This window comes from Siniperca chuatsi, linkage group LG14 (assembly GCF_020085105.1).
Source record: "Siniperca chuatsi isolate FFG_IHB_CAS linkage group LG14, ASM2008510v1, whole genome shotgun sequence".
Taxonomy (NCBI): domain Eukaryota; kingdom Metazoa; phylum Chordata; class Actinopteri; order Centrarchiformes; family Sinipercidae; genus Siniperca; species Siniperca chuatsi.
Genome location: NC_058055.1, coordinates 6,734,328 through 6,755,569, shown reverse-complemented (window position 1 = coordinate 6,755,569; position 21,242 = coordinate 6,734,328). Strand labels below are relative to the sequence as shown.

Sequence of the window (21,242 nt, the reverse complement as noted above, 5' to 3'; positions counted from 1 at the left end):
CCTACTGCCCCATTGTAACTGTTGGCTTCCTCCTTATCTATGATACAGTATCCACCCACTCTTCTAATTACATTTGTCCTACTTTTTAGCAGCCTTTCAGCCCTTCCTGTCCTGTCTCCCTCTGCCTGCATCATGTATGCAGCCGGCCTGTTGGTCAAAATGGTGATGTTTACGATCTTAGGCTTATGGGAAATAGGGTTTGTTAAATGGCAATTTAAAACATAATAATATATAATTATTCATATGTATAAAATCAATATATAATAATATATATATATATATAAAATAATATTACACTGGGTTTTTTTAAACCATTGCTGGTTGGAGTGAACTAAACTGTACAACATGCTGTTGTATAGCAATTAATTGTAATGTGATTTTTCTTTTTTTTTTCTGGAACAGTAGCCAGAAGTTACGCTTTTACTGCGGCTCTCTTTAATTTACTTTCTACTCTGGCGTCTCATTTTCAATTGCCATAAAGATGATTCTAGCTAAACAGGCTGGGCTAACCTGACTAATTCACCATGTTTAGCTAACAGTCACAAATTGACACACTGCCAAAATGTTCTTTTGAATTTACTATATGTTCAGCCTACGTCAAACTGTAAACTGTAATTAGGCTGTATTAGACTCCAAAGACTGTTATGATTTGGTGTACCTAACCACAGTGCACAGTACCAAATCGAACATCTCGTATCAAGCAGTTTACGACAGTGTAAGTACATGTACAGTTACACCCCTTCTCTCCATGCATATTTGATTTAACTGAAGGCAGAATTTGAAGATCCTCCACAGGTCAGACCTATTACTGTAAATAATAGTGCTTATCTTCAGTGACGGAAGTCTTAAATACTGGATGCAGAAGGTTGGATAACATCTGCCTGCACCAACAGCAGCACACACTCAACACCGGTACACTTAACACATCCATATATACACGCATTAAAAGTTTCTAGTGTATATACACATAAATCACTTGTCCTACTTGGTAACAGTATGTATACAGTACACACACAGACACTAACAAAGTAAAATTGATCTGTGGCTGCTGCTGCTGCTGTCTGTCATTGGAGGGCTTTCATTTTCACAGAACTGTGCCATCTCAGGAGGAAGACTCTGAGTGTCTTTGGACATCAGCACACAGTCCCGAGTCCGATGAATGAACTCCTCAGCATTCACCTACTGTAGTTCTGTCTGGGCGCCAGTGAAAAAAACTATTTAGATAGAATAACATCCAAATTATACTCCAAAGGCTCAAGAGAATAAATGGCTTTGCACAAATGACATTTATTCAGACCTCATTCCTCATTAAAATATATTTGGCGCATAATTACAGAAGGGGAAGAGTGTGTTGAGTGTATTGAGCCAGACTCCATCTGCCCCAGACAACAAAACACAAGGCGTCATTCTACCGCAGAGGCAACATTATGGTGCAGTACTTCCTACTTTAAAGGCCTTTCAGCAGTATTCCGCTCTCCCTCTGTATTCTGTGGGATGAAAGGTACGGTAGGGGAGCCCAGAACAGAGCGCGGCCTGTCATCACCGCTTCGCTGTCATATCATAGGGAAGCTTTTAAATTGGTACTTGTACTGCCTGGCAGGGCAGGTCTGCTGGAGTATTCTGGTAGCCGCTAGATAAATCTCTTTAGGAGGACAGTCTGTTTGTGATTTAGGGGCCAGCCGATACCACAAGTAGGCAATACTCCACTACTGGCCCACACTGAGAGACCTCGGTCAGGATGTTGAGGTACATTGAACCCCAGCAGCAGTGCATCTACCTCAGGCATGCCTTGTACTTTCCTCCCTCTAACCTGGAAACTCTCTGGGCCTGCAGACAAAACATTGCTGTTTTTCTGCAGATTCTTGGCAGCAACAGAGAAGTCCTCAGTTCAATCACAGACAAACCCAGACTGTATTCAAGCTTTGCATGCATTTTTTTTCTTTTTACTATCATTGGCTAGGATTCATCGTAAACAGAGATTCCGAATCCTTAATGCCGTGTCCTCTGTAGAGAAGAGAAGGTATGTCCCTGACAGAAAGTGTGCCTTCCATACTTTGCTACTGTCTTTTAGCCTCTGGCAAATGACTAAACCAGTCTGGGGTCAGTTCCAGGGAGCTCCTTAAGTCAATTTATTTAAATCTCAGCTTTTCATGGGGTCACTCTCTTCACTCCTGAGTCCTTTCTTCTGGGACCCATTAAAACATTCCCATTTCTGTCCTTGTCTTTAGGGGTAGATTTATCGCTAGCACCCCTTGTTTTCTAATATGGTAGCTAACCCAACCGGTCTGGACACAAGCCTTGACCATCACTGAAAGAAACAGAGAGAGTTGGCAATCCCAAAGGGCATATCCTTTGCCTACAATTTCACAGGCCTGACCAGCTAGCCATGAGCGCGTAAATACCAGCGAGCTGCCACCAGGAGGGCTGGAATCACATGGAGACTTTAATCATAATAAACGAATCCTGCAGTTGGCAGACACAATGCTACGAGATAGAGGAAAGTTCCATAGCCACACATTATAAAATATATATATATATCAGAATTTCTCCTCCTTCTCTCTCACTTGGGGTTGTATATAAAAGAATTCCATTCAAAAACACAATTTGGGGTGACCTTAGCAACCTATCTCCAATTAAACCTTCAAATGTGACCCATACATCCTTGTTCATGTGTAAAAATGTGTCATGGAAGAGAATTACAATGTCATGAATCATTGGGTCCAGTATCTTTTTTTCAAGTAAAAAAATTCATGAATGGCATTCCTCTGTATTAAAAAGGAATTTAAATTTCCACTGTGGCATTCTGCGGTTAGTGCCAGCAGTCAGGTCCAGGGGTCTACAACACAAACAGGATCCTGCTGCCGGAGTCAAGGCCCATTCACAGAGACAGATCAACTCATCTTTAAAATAAAGACCTGGCTGGCCCCGCAACCTGATCTATTCTCTTTCCAGAGTCAGTAAGCAGTCTCACATTAGACCTTTACACTTCCTCTGCTGGGTCTCCTTGCTCTAGCCCTGAGGGTGTGAGGACCATGGGTATCTGTGAGTGTCTGTGACAGTGTCTGTGTGTGTTTGTGCCGAAGTGTGTGTGTGTGTGTGTTTGTGTGTGCGCAGTGGACACAAAAGAAGGTGACCTCATATGACTTGAAAGGAGACTCGAGAATCCTGTCTCAACTGGAGTCAACTGGAGGGTCCACAATGCTGACAGTCCTGCAGTTGTCTATTAACTGTCATCAGAGTCAGGTTCGTCTGCTGAACCGCCTGAAGCAAACAAAAAAACCCCTGTATGGGGGTTTTCCTATCTTTTGTCCGACTGATCAAATCATTAAAGTTTAGTGCTAATTGAAGACTACTGGAAAGGAATGTTCTACTAAGCAGCGGGCAGGTGACAACAACAATGTGGCAATAACTTTTCATCACCTTTTCCTGCAGCTGTGGGTGGGTCAGGGGGTTGGTTTGTGGTGTTTACTGCCATGTGAGGGGAGGGACTCAGTATAAATTTGGAACCAGAATTTCCTGATCCATTTTTATGTCAGAGCCTTTGTAGACAAGCCAATACATCTCCTCGGTCGAGTGCACACACACCTGCACCCAGCAGAAAGAAGGAGAAGAGAGGAAAAAAAGCAATGGAACTCGACTGCAGGAGACCGCAGTAAATAACCGCATAAAATTAAGCTCCTGGCAGGGAAATGATAAAGACTGAGGGAAAGCACAGCATTCCCTCAGTTAGGTCCATTCAAGCTGCGCTGCTATGTGGGTGGCCCGCAAATCAGTACCAGCTTTTACAGGCTTGTCCCTTAGAGGAATCAGTGCTGTGTGGCAAAGGCCAGCTGCCTCTCTGCTAAACTGCATCGCGCTCCAGCTCTCTCCTGGTAAACCGCATCATAGTCTAACCAACAGCAACCCTGACCTTTAAGACCACTCATCACCCCCGATTGTCACATCCCTCCCATTCCCATTCACACCTGCTTATCATTGCAGGATAATGGTAAAATAACAGAGCTGTGGATAGGGAGGCAGTGCAGCAACACTAAATGATTTAGTTAAACAGCTCAAAACCAGCTCTTGTGGGTGTTCTGCTGATGTTAGACACCCGTCTGTGTGCTGAAAGGTAACAATAAAGGAAAGGAAAACTTTTTAAGATCATGTGAATATTTTTTTTCACATTATCCACAGCACATGTTTTTATTTTGTGGCTTTGCTATAATATAGAGAAAGAACACTTTAAAGCTCTTAAAACGGAACATATTGACAATATAAAATAAATAAAAACATTTCAAGGAGTTGCTAGTACTGCCAACCTCATTGAGAATCAACCATAAATACTGCAGCTTAACACAGCTCTCAGCCACTTTTAGCTAATTGTTTTAGTTCACTATGTTTGAGATTAGTGCTGCAACTAACGATTATTTTCATTATCGATTAACCTGCTGATTATTTTTCCATGAATCATTGATTTATAAAATGCTGAATAAATGCTCAATGCTGCTGGCCTAATGTGAAAAAGCTGTTGAAGGGCATCAAACAATCAACAAACTAAGACAGCCAGACGCTTTTCATAGGAGTTGGTGGACCAAACCAGAGCTAAAACATCAGTCAGTAATGGACGTACATTCAACAGATATGATACATATATAAATATGTTGATATATCAAGACAAAGTGCAGTGGGTTTCTCAACTTCTTGTCTTCTAGTTTAATTTGGTTTATTTCACATAGTTTAAAATGTCATTTTCAGGAGGCATGGTGGGCCATATAACTGGTCTCATATATATTGTATAATGTTTGTCATACTGTTGACTTTACACTGTGATGTGATATTGGGAAAAAAACACGTGCTTTGTTATATTTATTAATTTATTAAGTAATTATTCTATCTCTTTACATCATTACAAAATCACCAGTCTTCAATGAACCATGTTGAATGAAAGTCAAAAGACACAATGAGAATGAATCTGTTTTTACTGCCCTACTACCCCATCCTGCCTCTGTGGAGGTATTCATGCTGCTGACTTTTCCGCATAGTATATGCAAAAACACATAAACATAATGAAAAGCACTCTTACTTTTCAGTACCTCCAATGTGACAAATGGCCTCATGATCATAATTTGAACACACTAATCCAGTGTTTGTTTCCTGATCTACCCTCTATTTAGTTTAATTGACTTCATCAGCCTGTATGAAGGTGTGACTCATGGTATCAATAAGCTCAGTAATTGCAGAGGAATTAATCCTGTCTGATACTCATAAAGCATTAGGTAAGCTGTAGGTGTGTCCCTCTGTGTATTGCAGTATTCAGTACAGTCCCATAGCCTAGAATGAACTATTAAATCCGTATGAGGAGACAGATGTTTAGTCATCCTGACACTCTGCCAGCCTATTATCACTGCAATATTGAAAGAGCCTGATGTGAGTCATCCTGATAGGCTGTTGTACTGCTCAAGCTTAGGCAGTATTACTATTAACTTAAGTGGTTATCTCTACTCTCTCTGTGATTCTTGGCACACAAACACACTTTAGACACGCTTTTCACTAAGGTGCCAGTTAAACACGTCACTCAGGTTAACAAAACAGTGAAATATCATTAATCCTACTGTCCTACTCCGAATGCCCTAATACATTAAAAAACCAAACCAAATACCAAACACATATATTCAAGAGCTATTTGTTTGATGTTCACTGACTTAAAATGCTGACCCTGGAAATAGAGCCTGTTCTATGACAAAACATGCTTAAACTTAGCTTTTTTTCCCCAACAATTCTGTTGAAAACTGTTTAAATTCAAGGAACATTTTAGAAAATGAATGCAGACACTAAGGAAGAGTGGGATGAAAAGAAATCATCAAGATTTTCTTGACAAAGACCAGAAGTCTAAAAGAGGTTCTCTTGTGTTACTCAGTGCTGCTTAGCCCCGGAATGTCTTTCATGTGAAGGCTGTTTCACTGTTAGTTCTTAATTCCTCAAAGCGGGACACTCAAAAGTGACTAGGCACTGATTTACTAGAGGAAGGTCTCAACCCAGCCTTTCGTTCCCTCTTGTTTTAAGGTAATTCATTATTAATTAACAGTGATTTTTTTCTCATAGTTTGGGTATGAACAGCCCAACCCTCTTGACCTCCCATACAGGAAAAAATGTATCACTTCGCCTGAAGGTATACCACTAAAACCCAGGCTGCTCAAACTAAACGCAGTTTATAGACACCTTTGACAGAGGTGGGCTGCATAACAGAAACAAATGTTACAAGTCATGTAACTAAGTTATTTTACTTTTGAGTAATTAGTTAAGTAATGTAATGACACATTCAATAAGTAATATGTAATTACTAATTAATTACACTGAAACTTGCTCAATACTAGAATCAAGTAATCATGAATTCCTTTGGTGGTATGTGTTTGAGTGAGTATTTGTGCTATTTGTGCTATGCTACCTACACACAGGCCAAATGGTGCTGTTGATAAAAGCTTGTGTAGTACCAGTGGTCTCATAATCACAGTGGGAATGGGAGGTAATGATGAAAAGAAAAACCGAGTGCAACTAGCTGTCCACTTAATGTGCAGACGAAAAGGAAACAAGTGGACACCCAAAGATGGATGAACCATAGATGAGTCATTGTATTGTAATACGCACTATTTGGAGGGGCCTTATATGTGATTTTTGTGTAATGGTGTGATGCAGTAAGGACCATCCACTGTCATTGGTCATTGTTGAGATACAAGCAAACATCTGTCTACAGGGAACAACAACAGCTGCCTAGACCTCACTCTCTGTTGCTGGTTTACTTTAGACATTCCTCTGAAATAAATGAACACACATGCACGCTACACACACATTTACAAGCACAAGCTATTGAGACATTCTGCATTATTTTGAAGTAGTGAAGTGATGTTGGCAGTGTTTTACGGTGAGTGTGTGTTTATCTCATTGTGTGGACCCCACAGGCTAGACTGTTCTAGTAAAGGAGACGGGACTGTCGCCTCAGAAGAGATGGATGGGCTGGGAGATCAGTGCAAGGAGTGTGAAGGGAAGGCGGGAAGGGAAGGAGGGGAGGAGGGAAGGGTGTGTCCCAACATGCAGCCCCTCTGGGTAGACGGGCAATGACATTCAAAGCACTTCCTCCCTCATACTCCCTCAAAAGGAACATGTTGTGAAGGTAGAGAGAGACGGGCCGAGAATCTCAGACATTCATCACAAGGGAGCGCCATATAAGTGGTAAAGGCGCAGAGGAAAATACACTGGCATGATTGTTGTTTATCAAGCCCCACCTACTTGGCCAGTGAGTTCACCGTCATTTCAGACACCTTCCAGTTTTACCACAGGTGCAAATTCATTTCCTTTAATGTGAGTGTGTTCAGAAACAAACCACAAAAAACCCCAACAATCTAATGCCAAGCTGTGTTTGTGGCTGAAGCGATTCAGAAAGAGCAAAGCCTGTGAAAAAAACAGCAATGGGGAAATATTTAACATAGTTAAGGTTGAATTCAGTGGAATAAACTACAAATCTCGAAGGGGTTACAAAAACCAACTGGCATGTGAAACCCCTATCGTCTGAGGAGGAAGTGGAGCCGGCCCAGGGTGTTTTCCACATTACATGCAGCCCTAATATCAAAGGAGATAACAATTCCAGCTGTGTCGCTGTTGCTGCTACACACAGGATCATCTGGAGGAGTCATCCCCCACCAGTGGCTGCAGCCTCTCAACCACCAACACCACCAAACACGATGCAAAAGCACAATCAGATCCACACACTCATACTTCTTCATGCACAAATGTAACAACAAGACATTTTTTAGTATTACGTCTATGAAGCAGATACACAAAGCTACACAGAAGTTAAAACACCCTAAATAGGAGCCACTTTTTAATTAGTTTCCTGCCTTTGTAGCAGCTGGGGCGTGGAATATGAAGGAGGCAAAAAATCTCTATTCTTAATAAAGGCTGTCGCTCCCTTCAGAAGCATAATTAGAGGCTGAAGTGGTTGCACGCGATGGATCTGGCCGTAGGCATAGACCTGCGACAGCTGAGCTGCTGTGCTCCTTTGGTGTGGATCCGCTCAGAAGCATGCAGTCTATTAGGCCCTTCAGGCCAATCAGGCAGAAAGTGGGAGAGGAGTAGGCAGGTAGATCAGGTATGAATCAAAAACATGCCTGTCAAGCTGCAAGACCCCCAAGGAGAGCAAGATTCATGGTGGGAAGCATCCTGTGGTTCAGTCCATAGTGAATGGCACAGTTTGAAGGAATGGTTCAACATGTTGGGAAATACTCTTACGCAGAAGGAACTCACACCAAAATGATCTTTCATTCATACATCTACTGAACACCTCAAAATGTTATAAGATACATGATTGAAAAGAAAGAACTTTTGCTTCAGCTTTTTATTTTAATTTTTTTAATTTGGAATTGATTTGGATTATTTTATTTTTTGTACAAAGACACAAGACACCCTGCAAACAGTTTGCATGCTGCTGTTCTACCACAGTACTTGTGAAAACAGAAGAACTGTAAACTAGTTCTTAATAGTGTGTGGACAGTTTTCTGTGTTGAATGTTGAGTAAATTAGCATATTTAGGAAGTTACCTACATATCACTCTTCATTTGAGAGTTGACAATGTGATCCAAAACAGGTTGGCTATCTGTAAACATGGAGACCAACTGGTCTACAGAGACAGGGCACCAGAGATCTCTCACACACTGTTGTAGTCAGTGCAGCCAAACCAGTAGAGAGTACAGGTGGATTTGGGCCAATAAATCTCTCTATATTGTAGATTCACTGCACTGCTAACTGAATTTATCTGAAGAGAGACAAACATTATGCTACATTAAGTGAAATCCTCTTTAGAGTGAGTGCTCAATAAGCTGAAGCAGTAAACGGATGTACTTTTTTCAGATGTCTCATATAAGAGAATTTAAAGAACATACAGTATTTAAGCGGACATCTCAAACTGTAAGAAAAATTATGATGTATGCAGACAAATTAAGTAGCCAAATAAGTGAGCCACAAAAACGTATAAACACACTTTGATCTGTAAAATCAGCAAACATCCCCTTTAATGCTGCTTTTTGCACAAAACTTTTAAAACATCGATTTGGATCCTTTTTTTTAAACTATCCATCATGAGTCCAACAATGTTATAGGAGTGCAATGCTAAATCGGTGGAGTACTCTTTGAAGTATTTGGTTCATGCATGGAGAGGAAGAGGAGCACCAACTCCTGACCAAACCTTCCTGCTACAGCCGACACTTGTCTCTCTTCTGATATTACACAAAATACTTCAGGACAATATACAATACACCATAAGAAAACCATTACAGGAAAGCTATGATTCAAGCTGTATTTTCTCAGTACAGCTTCCATTGGCTTCACTAAAAGTAAATATGACGACACAAGGCAAAGAAAGTAAAGTAAGCAAGACCTAACCCACAAGGCCTGTATTGTTTCAGGTGTTTTTCTGAAGTGCAAACATAGGTTAAAGATTCATACTTTATTGGAGAACACAGCATATTCACTTTCAATTATAATATAAAACTAACAATTTTCCCATTTGTACATTTTCTATCTGTACCTCTCTGTTTCTCCCTCATGACATTGACGTCCTCACTGTGCCCCTTCTGTTTTAAACTGTCTCGTCTCTCAGTGAGGAGAGAAACATCAATGGCCTTGGAGCAGGACTTTCCTATGAAGGACTTTATTATGAGCAACTGTGTAAAAATAAAAGCATGCCGACAACAGACAAGGGAAAAAAGAAAAATCTTGCGCATAAAAGAGGGCTGATAAGGAAGGTAGATTGGCGATAAGAGACAAAGACTGTACATGCAGAAACGTGCCAAGACCAGGGAGATGAGGGCCAACGATAAAACACACCGAGCTGAAGGTGGCAAGCGAGACAGGAAGGGAAAAAGACTAAGGTATAGAGAGCGAGAGAGATAGAAGGTGAAGATTGAAGTGTGTGTGTGTGTGTGTGTGTGTGTGTGTCTCACAGTCGCACCTGTGAGTAATCTTGGGTTCGTCAGTGTGCTTCGACAGGCATCTCTGTAGGCTTCGCTTCCTCTAAATGGGCCAGATGAATATGTAATCTGTCCCCTTTCATCCAGATCCTTTATTTCAACCCTGGCCACAGTAGTTGTTACAGTAGCCCACTCTGCTGCTGATCAGAGTAAAAACTGCACAAACACGATATACTGTACACAGGCTACACAAAAGACAAGTCGCAGGTTCAAATCTCCCCCAGCAGCGACACCACTAAGCATGACTTACAGGACATTATCATACCCACCTCTATATGCGTACCCTAACGTATGTGGCAGCATAGGAGAAATGCAAAAAGAAGTATACTAATTTATGGGTGACTAAACATTAGAATTGTATGGCCGCTGAGCACAAAACAACACAACAATATGAATGTCGATAAATACCAATGACTCAACAATTACTTCACCGGGTGTTCAGAGTTTTTGGCACTCAAAAACGACTTACATTCCAGCCGGTACTCTGTTTTGGAACAAATATAAAACTCCCCAGCTATTGGAATTTCGAGACTCTCCCAACACACACGCAAACACTCCAGAGTGTGTTCAGTGAAATCCTCCCCAGTGCACCTCCTACTCCACATGTATTTATTTTAGAGGACAGCGATAAAAGCGAACAGTGTTACATGACATTTTAGTTACAAAGGTTAAAAACCCACCAAGCATCAGGTTTTCAGTCAAAGTTGACAGAATTATTGCCATGTTTGAATCAGTTATAACTTGTGATAATGGCCCTGTGTAATAACACACCTATCAAAAATGTCGGTTTTGAAAAGGAATCCTGTTGTATGAGCATATTAGCTCTCTGCATATCCAATGCATGGCCAAAGACAGTTTTGTTGAAGGAGAAACACCACCCTGTATAATTTTTTTATGTATGTTGGAAAAAAATTGGGTAGTGGTGACACTTTTTTCACGATTTAGAACCGTACGTTTTTGCAATTTCAAATCACAATTGCAATATTGGTCAGAAAATTACGCACTTAAACATTTTCCTCAATCAATTAGCCCTATTTCAGGCCTGATCAGATCTGTAGTGTTGCAGTTGTGTCAGAATAGAGCTGTTTATAATCAGTGCTATCAGTAATAGTCAAATTAACTGACTATCTAATCTTATTGTAATGTATAGTGAAAATATGACTTTATCATATTCAACTCCAGACAAAGGTTTCTCAAGAGGGGCGGTGGTTGTGCTCTCACAGTGCTGCTTAGAGAGCTCAGTGGAGCTCAACAAAAGACTCTGTCGATGACTTCACACATGATGTATTATCTGATTTTGGGTGATGTGTAATATGGGAGTTCCAAGACATCAGTTTCATCCGGCTGAAAGATGAGGACTATGGGACCCTTAGCTGATGTCAGAGATGATTTATAAAGTTCCAGAGATACTAGGAAAGCCCATGACAAACTAACCCCTTTGGGCAAAACAAAGTAATGCACCATGGGGATAAAATGATATGAGATCTTACTGTTTTGACTGTCAGCAGTGTCTGATGGGCCATGATAATGACTGAGGGGACAGTGGAGCCCACAGTTTAAGGTAGAGTTTACACTGCAGGTTGATGTTGTCACATACTCCAGCATGAAAACTGTACAAGCAGATTATACTGTATAGGCCACAGAAACATGCAAAACATCAGAGATGGAAGATGGAAGAGCCACTAACATCAACTGAATTGGAAAAGTCCTATTATCTCTCAAATGCTGTAACTCCCTGTCCTTCTCCACCAGCATTTGGTTTCCATAGACTCCTTTCTAAGTAGATTAGGAAAGCACGCTTGTTTTCCTGCAGACATGGCAAGCTGTCTGCTGTCCATCAGTCCACATCAAGCACATCCAATGTGTTGGCCACCTCCTCCTTCTCCTCCTGTTAGAAACTAAGGCCGAAGACGGGCACCATGCCAAATACACCAGATAGTTTCATCCACAGCTGCAAGCAGGCGGCCGCCCAGAGTAACAATGGAGTCCACTCATTAAAGCTAACCCGACTCTGACAAAGAGAAACGCGGTGAAAGAATAGGAGAAAGGAAAAACATTGAAAAATGAAACAGACAAGAAAAAACTCCTTAAACTGATACTAAACAATGTTCAATCAGGAAATATTATTCTTTGACAGATTAAAAAAATAGATTTCAAACAGAGAAATAGCTTCTGGTGGAGGGAAAGACAGTAACGCAATCTGTGATGGACGAGACTCAAGAAGTGATATGAGCTGATATCAGATGCAAAAGATATCTGGTTTTGTATCCTCAGGCTATGCAGAGCATGCCTCCCACGTGCGGAAATGAAACCAATCTCCACTCCGTCAATAACACCACCAATAGTATCTGCAACAACAGTGTGGTATCAGTCTACAATGTATGATGCAATTAAATGTATACGATAAAACAGAACTGACAGCTCTCTTGCATTAACTATACTATCCTAGACAGGTAATCAAAATTAAATCAAAAACACACTGGCAACTGTTTCCCCAAAGCTGGAAACCATTAACAAAAAGGTGTAATCATATTATCATCAAGAGACAAAAAATCCAGGTACATGTGTGGCATATAGCGGTATTTAAATAATTATGGGGAAACTTAAAGGCATAATATGTATAATTTCAGCATTGAAATGTCCAAAAACGAATAGACCTATGTTTTGTTGAGTTGTGTAGGCCTACTCACATTATCCCAAGTGTTTCCAACAATGTTCAAACCCTGAGAAATCTATAATTTTATTCAAGGTAACGGTGCATTTCATTTGGTCGCCTGTCAATGGCGTCATAGCCCCTTTACCCCCGCTAATTGCTATAACTTCAGAGGAAACACAGGAAACACCAGATGATACGTCAGAGAGTGAGGAAGGAAGTCGGCGAGAGAGCTAGCTAGCCACTCTATTTTACTATTGTTTGTATTTCTCACTTGTGATGGAGCACGATTATTCATTGCCATTTGCTGCGCGTTCCGTAGCAGAAGCTGTCCCCATAAAACTTTAATGCATTACGTCGTCCGTGAACATGATTTCTGCCTGAGTCACATCAGATAGATTTTCATCGTCAATGGTGGTTGTTTAACAATGAAGGCTCATTAGAAAAACAAGAATAAGAGTTTACAGCCCTGCTAACGATTGTGTGATGCTGTACTGAGCTGAATGCTAATGTCAGCATGCTAACTCACTCACACAATGGTAATATGCTGATGTTTAGCAGGTATGATGTTTACCGTGTTCACCATCTTAGTTTAACGCGTTAGCATGCTTACATTTGTTAATTAGCATTAAACACAAAGTAGAGCTAAGGCTACTGTCATTAGCTTTTCAGGTAATTAGCCACGCTGCTAGCATAGCTAAGTAGTGATTGTGGTTGAAGCTGTCAATGACTGAAAATGAGTTAACATGGTTAACATCAGCTGTAATTATATTTCACTTTCTATAGGCTGGCACATTCACAGTGACATTCCTCCACACTGTATGATTAGCCACAGCTTCAAAACAGTCAAAGATCTCTTCTCTTACAGTAATGTATGAGCTGGCCACATAAGCCTTCATTTCTACCAAGGGGTCCCACCAGCAGCCTGTGTGTACTTGAGGACACTCTAACATTAAAGACTGCTGCGTTCTATTTCTGTCATATGGTTAAGTTTTACAGAATTGTGCGCTGACAACCAGGGGCCTCGAGAACTGTGTGTATGTTTGTGAAAGAGAGAGTGCAGAGCAACAGTACCATGCTGGGAGTGCAGTTAGCATGTAGCATATATAAGTTTCTCACCACATCCTTCGTTAGCGGTGGGGACATAGCTTGGTGCTGTGCCCACGTAACCTGACGCCTGCTGGTAATGGCATTTCATGCTTTCACACGAGCCTGGGCTGTCTGTGTGTGTGTTTGTGAGAGTGTGCGTGAGTTGTGTGTGTGTGGGGGGGGTCGAACATCGAGGCAAGCATCTAACAGAGGCCTGGGCAGGCCGGCAGAGGGCGGGGAACAGCTGGCCTTTCATTGACAGGCTTTGAGTGCTGGCAGTTAAGATTTCACTCCAAAGAGGGGGGTGTGGTGGGACGGGGGCTTTGACATTGTTCCAACAGGAGCCAACTGTACTTGGAAAAAATATAAATAAATGCTAAGGAATAGAGTAACTTGGAAAACTGTTGGGGGGTATTGTACTTTCAAGCAGGGAGAAATGATGCTGCCTCTTTGGACAGAGTTACTGTCATTACCAAAATGACAGTGCATGCTATTTTTGGAGAAAAGCAAAGGCTAATCATTATTTGTAAGCAAAGGTAACTGTGCCAAAGCTACAAATCACAGAACCGAGACTCTAATCTGTGATGTTTTGCCAACATAGCACCGCCCAACCCACAATAAAAGACGGACTTTGTGGACTATAGTTGTGTTAGTAGAGCTAAAATAAAATTAGCCAGCTGGACACTATCACATCTGGGTAAAGCACAGGACAAACTGCACTCTCACATATACCAACAGGAGATGTTAGTAAATGTTTACTGTTACTGAAAACATCTGAGGAAGAACGATATTGGTAAAATAACAGAGACAGTTTATGTTCTTGCAAAACAGATATGTGTTTTAATGAGGGAAAAACAGAAGTGTGTGGTAAATCGTGAGCACTACTGACAACCCTAAAAGATCAAAAACAGATAAAAATGCAATATTTCGTTAAAGATTAAACTAGTGACTCCCAACCTTTCTGGGCCCTTACAAAAAAGCAGTGTCTAGCTGGGGCCCCTTGTCAAATGTCAGATGTCTATGAGCGGTTCCACCAAAGAGACATTGCCCATCTGAAATTCTCAGATAGTTTTCTTTAAATAACTGTTAGAGGGTAAAAAAGTCTGAAAATTTAATACAAATTTGCGTAGCAGAACTTCATATTGTCACATCATTTACATCACATTGTTCAGACCATAATTACGAGCAACTGAGCTGGAAAACAACGTCAGCCTCCTACATGTAATTCCAAGTCGGTGATATTGGGAATTTCTGATGACAACACTATCTCCCACCTGGTGAAAAGAACTGCAGTGTAAACAGATCAGTGGCAAAATGGCTGCAAAGGATCCATCACTGACAGTTACATCTAAATAAAATCCAACATTATGTGTAACACAGTGAAAGTAGCAGTTCAGGCTATTTAAATGATATGACTACAAAGCTCAGTTGGGGTAACCTTGGAAAAATGCGTGAACGCTCCCATTCTGCCCACATTGTGTGAGTGTAGCAGATGCCCCCCAGTTCCACCCCAACTGTGTGGGTGCCCCAACAAACCAGAACAAGAACCCTCACCGGCTTCCCACCTGCAAATACACAATCGCACTGGCGGTACCGCTAACAGGAACTGAACCGCAGGTCTCAGCTTATCAGAAATACTTTATGTCTTTGAAAAGTAAAAAGTATAAAGTACAAATTTTAAAGCACATTTATCAGTTCAGCTATGCTTTCATCATTGAACAAAACATTTATTTGAGGAAATATAATTGAATTTCAACCACATGGGACTAAGCCTCTTTATGCCATTCACCAAGTGTGTGTGCTTATCCTACAGTCTCAAAACACACACGCACAACAACCCTTCAGTCCATTCATTTGCTACATGTTGTTGGATTCAGTATCAAGTGGAGTACATATTTTACACCTCATGGAATGATTCCATCTTGTTATTTTTAGCAGCAAGCGCAGCTCATCCATCATCCAGCAGGATGGTGCTGTATGTCCCTGCCCAGAGCTCTCATAGCACCCTGAGACCCAGCGACCTGCTCTGTTCTGCAGCCTGCCATAGAACTAGGCCACCGAGTGAAAACATCAACATGCTGATTGTTGGGCTCCAGAACATTGATCTCATCTTTTACCCCAACCCCCATCCTCTGTGCACCGGCCAGTTGGTTCCCACACTCCCCTTCTGTAGCAGACATCACTGCTCCCCAACCTTACAACCACAAAAGGGCCAATGAGCAATGACCTCACCATGTAGAGGCTCAGTGCTCATGTACAACTTCACACACACAGGTAATGTCACAGACACCTACATTTTGGCACACACAAACACAATTGTGAACATACATCCACACACCTACCATGTTTCACCAAAATGTGCATTGTCTTTCAAATATTGCTGTAACAAGGAACTATGGGGCAGCAATAATTGCTTTCTCTTGTAAAGATGGTGCTGTGTTCCTAAGCTAAAATAGAAAGGAAAGGAAGCCATGAGGAACATTTCATTAGAATTTACAGAATTTGGCCAGCTCTTAACCATGGTTGCCACTTATGCCAAGATCGGACCACATGATATTTAAGTGATCATAGAGTCATAAATTCTCGCCATTTCTTGGTCGAGAGACATGGCAGACTCCACGCTGGACCCCGGCCAATCACAGCTTGCCATCTTTCTCAACTTGCATGACATAGATAAGTGATTGGGATGGTGCCAAGTGCGACTTCGCTGTTCCACCTGACAGCACCAACAACTAATGTTCACCATTCATCATCACTTGGCAGGGAGGTGTGTCTTTTTACTTCCCAATTGGTAGAAAGGGAGTGAGTGTGTGCGTGCACAGCATATGTATAGTGTGCAGAGGGTGATGCCACGCCAACATGTGGGAAGTTCAGTTTGAGTAATAGATTAATACATTTAAAGGCTTATCAGATGGCAAAACCCTGCACAGTGGTTTATAATTCTATGAGACAGGATTAGATTTTTACAACTTATTTTGTTAGTTATGACCGTGTCAGTTCTTTTATTTTTAATCGTGACAATCGTGAGGTAAAAAGTAGAAATACAGAGTTCACGTTACAAAGTAATCAACCATTAATGTGCATTGCGTTGTGTAGTGGCAAAATTAGGGCCAAGTTAAACTTTTTGCTGGATCCCTCTGCATTGGCACCCCACTGTGTTAACAGAGTGGTCCCATTCAAATAAATGAGGGAAAGCTGTTGTCTGTCTGAACACTGCCTAATTTGGTATAATGCTCCTGACCAGAGGGTGATAGTCCAATGGTTTCCCTGAAATGAAATAAAATGTCATTCCTCTTTTGTGCACTGTGCTCCTGTGGGCCAACATCACAGAACGTGTCTTAGAAGTTGTCACACTAGACGAGAGAAGGCAAGTTGAGAGAAGTCTTTTTGTGCCAAATGCTGTGTTGGGCAACTTCCACTGTGACACACGACATGGGACCAAGCAAGCAATTGTTGCGCCTGACGCTCACATTCCCCACATTTGTTGGGCTGATATCTGCATTAAAGACACTTCCAGGTCAATTCAGTTAGGAACTTTGCAAAGAGTTGTCCGCTCTACTCCTTTCTCCTCACATTCAGCGAAGAGGGGTGGCACACCGCTGCTCTTCTTACTGCTTCATTGTCGCCCCAGCCCCCTCCTGGCTTCTCAAGCTTCTTGGCAGAATAAAAGGCCTCTCTGATCAAAGGACCCAGAGACAGGTTCCAACTGAAAAACCTGCAGCAAAACGGTTTGTTTATTCTGCATTGCCATGACAACATCAGATAAGAGATCTAAAAATATAAGGGGCTAAAGAAGCAGGTAGACGATGACAGAGTAAAGCGTGCAGGTTACAATGACTGAATCTGTATAGTGGAGGAAACAGAGGGAGATAAAACGGGGAAATGCCTGTTTCCATTGCTACTGGATACAAACACTGGCAACAACAACACAGGCCTGGGGTCAGTTCCTCAGTTAACTTTGCAATAGATTAAAGCCTGTACATGTGAATGATCCTTCAGTGAACTGAAGGCTCTGTATCATTTCAATACATACTGTAGAATACCATATATATATATATATATATATATATATATATATATATATATATATATATATATATATATATATATAGTATTCTACATGGTATGGTATTCTATATATATATATATATATATATATATATATATATATATATATAAATACTACCTAAATGCCATTTATTAAATCAATGTAATGTAATGTTTAAAGAGGGAGGCATAGCTGACTATTTCCACTGCTGGAAAAACAAACTTTGATTGTGGTTTTAAAATAGCTGACTGATATAAAGAAGCTATTTACATTAGATAAGCCACCAATAACCGTAAAGCAACAAACAATGCAGAGTTTCCAAGCAATATCTCAAGGATGGTTAACAAAGAGTTGTGACACTTGCAATAATGTAAATTAATGCAATTGATTGTGGTATACTGTGTGGCAGCTAACAGCTTTAACAGCCTGCAGCAGATTCACTTTCTTTCAACAAGCCACTGCTGAAATCTGCCCTCTTTTTACTTTCTTCCCAGTATTCACTGTATTTAGGTGTGTTAAAATGTATGTGTCTGTTAAATGTTACAATCATATGCAACTAGGGTTGCAGACATAACACAAAAGCAGGTAACTGTGTTTCCACCATGCCAGTGCACAAAGTGTCTAAGAGGAGCAACCCAAGCAATAGGTGGGGCTGAGAGGGAGAGCTTGTAGTGGGCTGTCTAGCGGAACATACCCCTGCCCTGGGTAGCCAATGATCTCCAAGGAAAATGTCACCCTGAAAAATGATTCATAAGCCACAGCTTTGACTGTGTTGCTGAATGCTAAGGAGGGAACAAGTATTGCATACCCGTTCAGCTTGGGAAACATAACTCACAGCTAGAGTTGCCTCCCATGTCTCCAATGCCTCCCATTCAGACCACAACCCGTGCAATACTATACCTGCTAACAAGGCAGCCTGACATTCTGCCTCCACTATTTATTTTCCACTGTATTTATGATCTCTTGTCTATTCTGGAGCCAACCCTTCTTATATTGCCCTTTGATTTCCCGGCACATTTCCCTCCATTAAAATGGTGTTGCTTTACTGTGTCAATGATTGTCGGGCCCTGTGTCTGAACTTTGAACCTACGAGGCAAAGGCGCTCTCTCTCGTACACTGTGGGGAGGTGAGGCATGGGGATCTAGGGCTCTAGGTTGGGGGTTAACTCATTTACGATTCGCACCATAAAGCTTCCTGAAAGGTTGGTCAGGCTGAATAAGCAAGGCTATGTTAACCTTTCACCTTCCCTTGCACCAGTATCACAGGAAAGGGCTACGTGAGGGTGTGTGTTTTTGAAATTGTGTTTGTATGACAGTGTATGTGAAAATGCAACTAGACATGTCTTTCTCCTCCTAAGAGCAGGTGTTTGTGAAAGCTGTCCCAGGAGAGGCACCCTGGCTACAGTGTTGTGAGACCGCTCCCACCTGTGAAGATCAAATATGAGACATTTATTATACAGGGGGGACTTATCTAGCACTCCCTATCTGATGGGCTATGTAATGGAGAGGCCCTGGACAGCTCCACTTTCACTGCCCTAAAAGGCTGGAGAGGTGACCCGAAAGGAAAACATTATGCGAGAAAACAAAGGCGTCGTAGGCGTGGAGGAGAAACCCTCTGAAGAGTACTGTCCTCTCTCCTGCCTGCTCGCCATGTAGACTGGAACTACTGGTTGCATGCAGGTCATATTATGTCTGTGTGTGTGTACTGCAAGTGTGTGGGTGGTGTGTTTGAGATCTCACTAGTCACCAATTTTCAAGTTGTGCCTAATTAGACTATTTAAAGCAATAGCTCTGTGTTTGGGAGGTGGTGAGTAACTGTATGTTTTACACATAATTATGTACTGGCAACAGCAGACACTTAACTGGAGAGTTGTAATTTTACCATATACCAGCCCTTCAGCAGAGGTCTCATGCAACCAACACTTGCTACAGTGCTGTATGCAAAGTGTTAAATAACAAATTACAAAGAGATCTGCAACACATACATTCACACACATATTAAAGTCAAAAAAAGAGTTTGCAGTTCCTGTTAAAAGCCATGCTACCGTCATGGCTCTATGGATGGCAATGTTGGTCTGCTGGCCAGTCAGACTGTCCACCACTTTTGTCCAGACTGAAATATCTATTGGATTTATTGACATGAAATTTGGTACAGACATTCATGGTTCCCAGAGGATGAATCCTAATGACTTACATGATCCCCTGACATTTCCTCTAGCGCCACCATGAGGTTGACATTTGTGGTTTTGAGTGAAATGTCTTGACAACTATTCAGGTTAGTTCAGACATTCATGTCCTCCTCAGCATGAATTGTAATAACTTTGCTGATCCTCTGACTTTACCATTTACCATCATCAGGTCAAAATTTTTAGTTGTCCGATACTTTGGTTTATCACCAAATGCCTGTGTTTATGCTAATTAGCAAATGTTATCATGCTAACACACTAAACTAGGATGTTGAACATGATAAACATTATACCTGCTAAACATCAGTATACATGCTGACATTAGCATTAAGCTGTGCCGAAGTGCAGCCTCACAGAGCTGCTAGCATTGCTGTAGACTCGTCAAAACCAATTTTAGCTCTGCGTGACAAAATGCAGCCCCATCATTTTTTTGAATGAAGCTGGTCCGGTTGCGCAGTGGGTTGCAAATGCAGAGGGCTTCGGCAAAACAACGTAGGGTCGTCCAGCAAAAAAGTTGTACCTGGTTCAACTTTTGCTGCAACGTAACACAATGTCATTCTGCAAGGCACTGCGTTGGCCAGTCAAATCCATGCAAGCCCACATTCCTGCTAGATCACTTTGTAACTGAACAACGTATTTCTACGGTTAACCTCATGATCGCCAATTTCAGTGAATAGCGTGTTGCTCCATCAAACTAGGAGCAACGCTAGATAATTGTAGGTGAGCTATTGTGTGTCTAAAATAACTTTAATATACATGAACCACATTCAGGTCAAGGATTAAAGCAACACAGTTGGTGCTTCTATTGTGTGCCTAATCATTTACCCCCTGGCATTAAAAGACAGGGATGACAGGGCAGAGAGTAAACACCTCAGAGTTAATTAAAAACTACTGTCTTAACTGCTTTGTCAGGGTATAAAAAGGCGAGGACTTCCTGCTGGGGAGAGGAAGTGAGCTGGGGGTCGGGGGGTGGGGGTATGGGGGATTATCTCCCCACATTAACAGGCTTCACTGAACAAACTGAGCAGAGTATGGCCCCGAGGATATCTGACATCACACTTTCAGATACAGTCTGTGCCACACACACACTTCAAAGCACTTTATGTTTACATATCAGTTATAAAGAATCAGATTCCAAGTTTAATACACAAACAACTATCCACTCTTCAAAGTATGTTTACATGCCATCAAGAATGCCATGTGTACAGACAGATTCAACCTAATATGGGTGAGCACCTGGTTCAAGTATGATGAGGCTGCCACCTG

General features: G+C 41.5%; 1 protein-coding gene across 1 annotated transcript in view; it reads right to left on the bottom strand.

Annotated features, from left to right (window-relative positions):
- LOC122887709 (E3 ubiquitin-protein ligase RNF43) overlaps positions 1-21,242 on the bottom strand; it is an 81,782-nt gene that overhangs the window by 44,134 nt on the left and 16,406 nt on the right. The gene's annotated exons all lie outside the window — the stretch shown is intronic.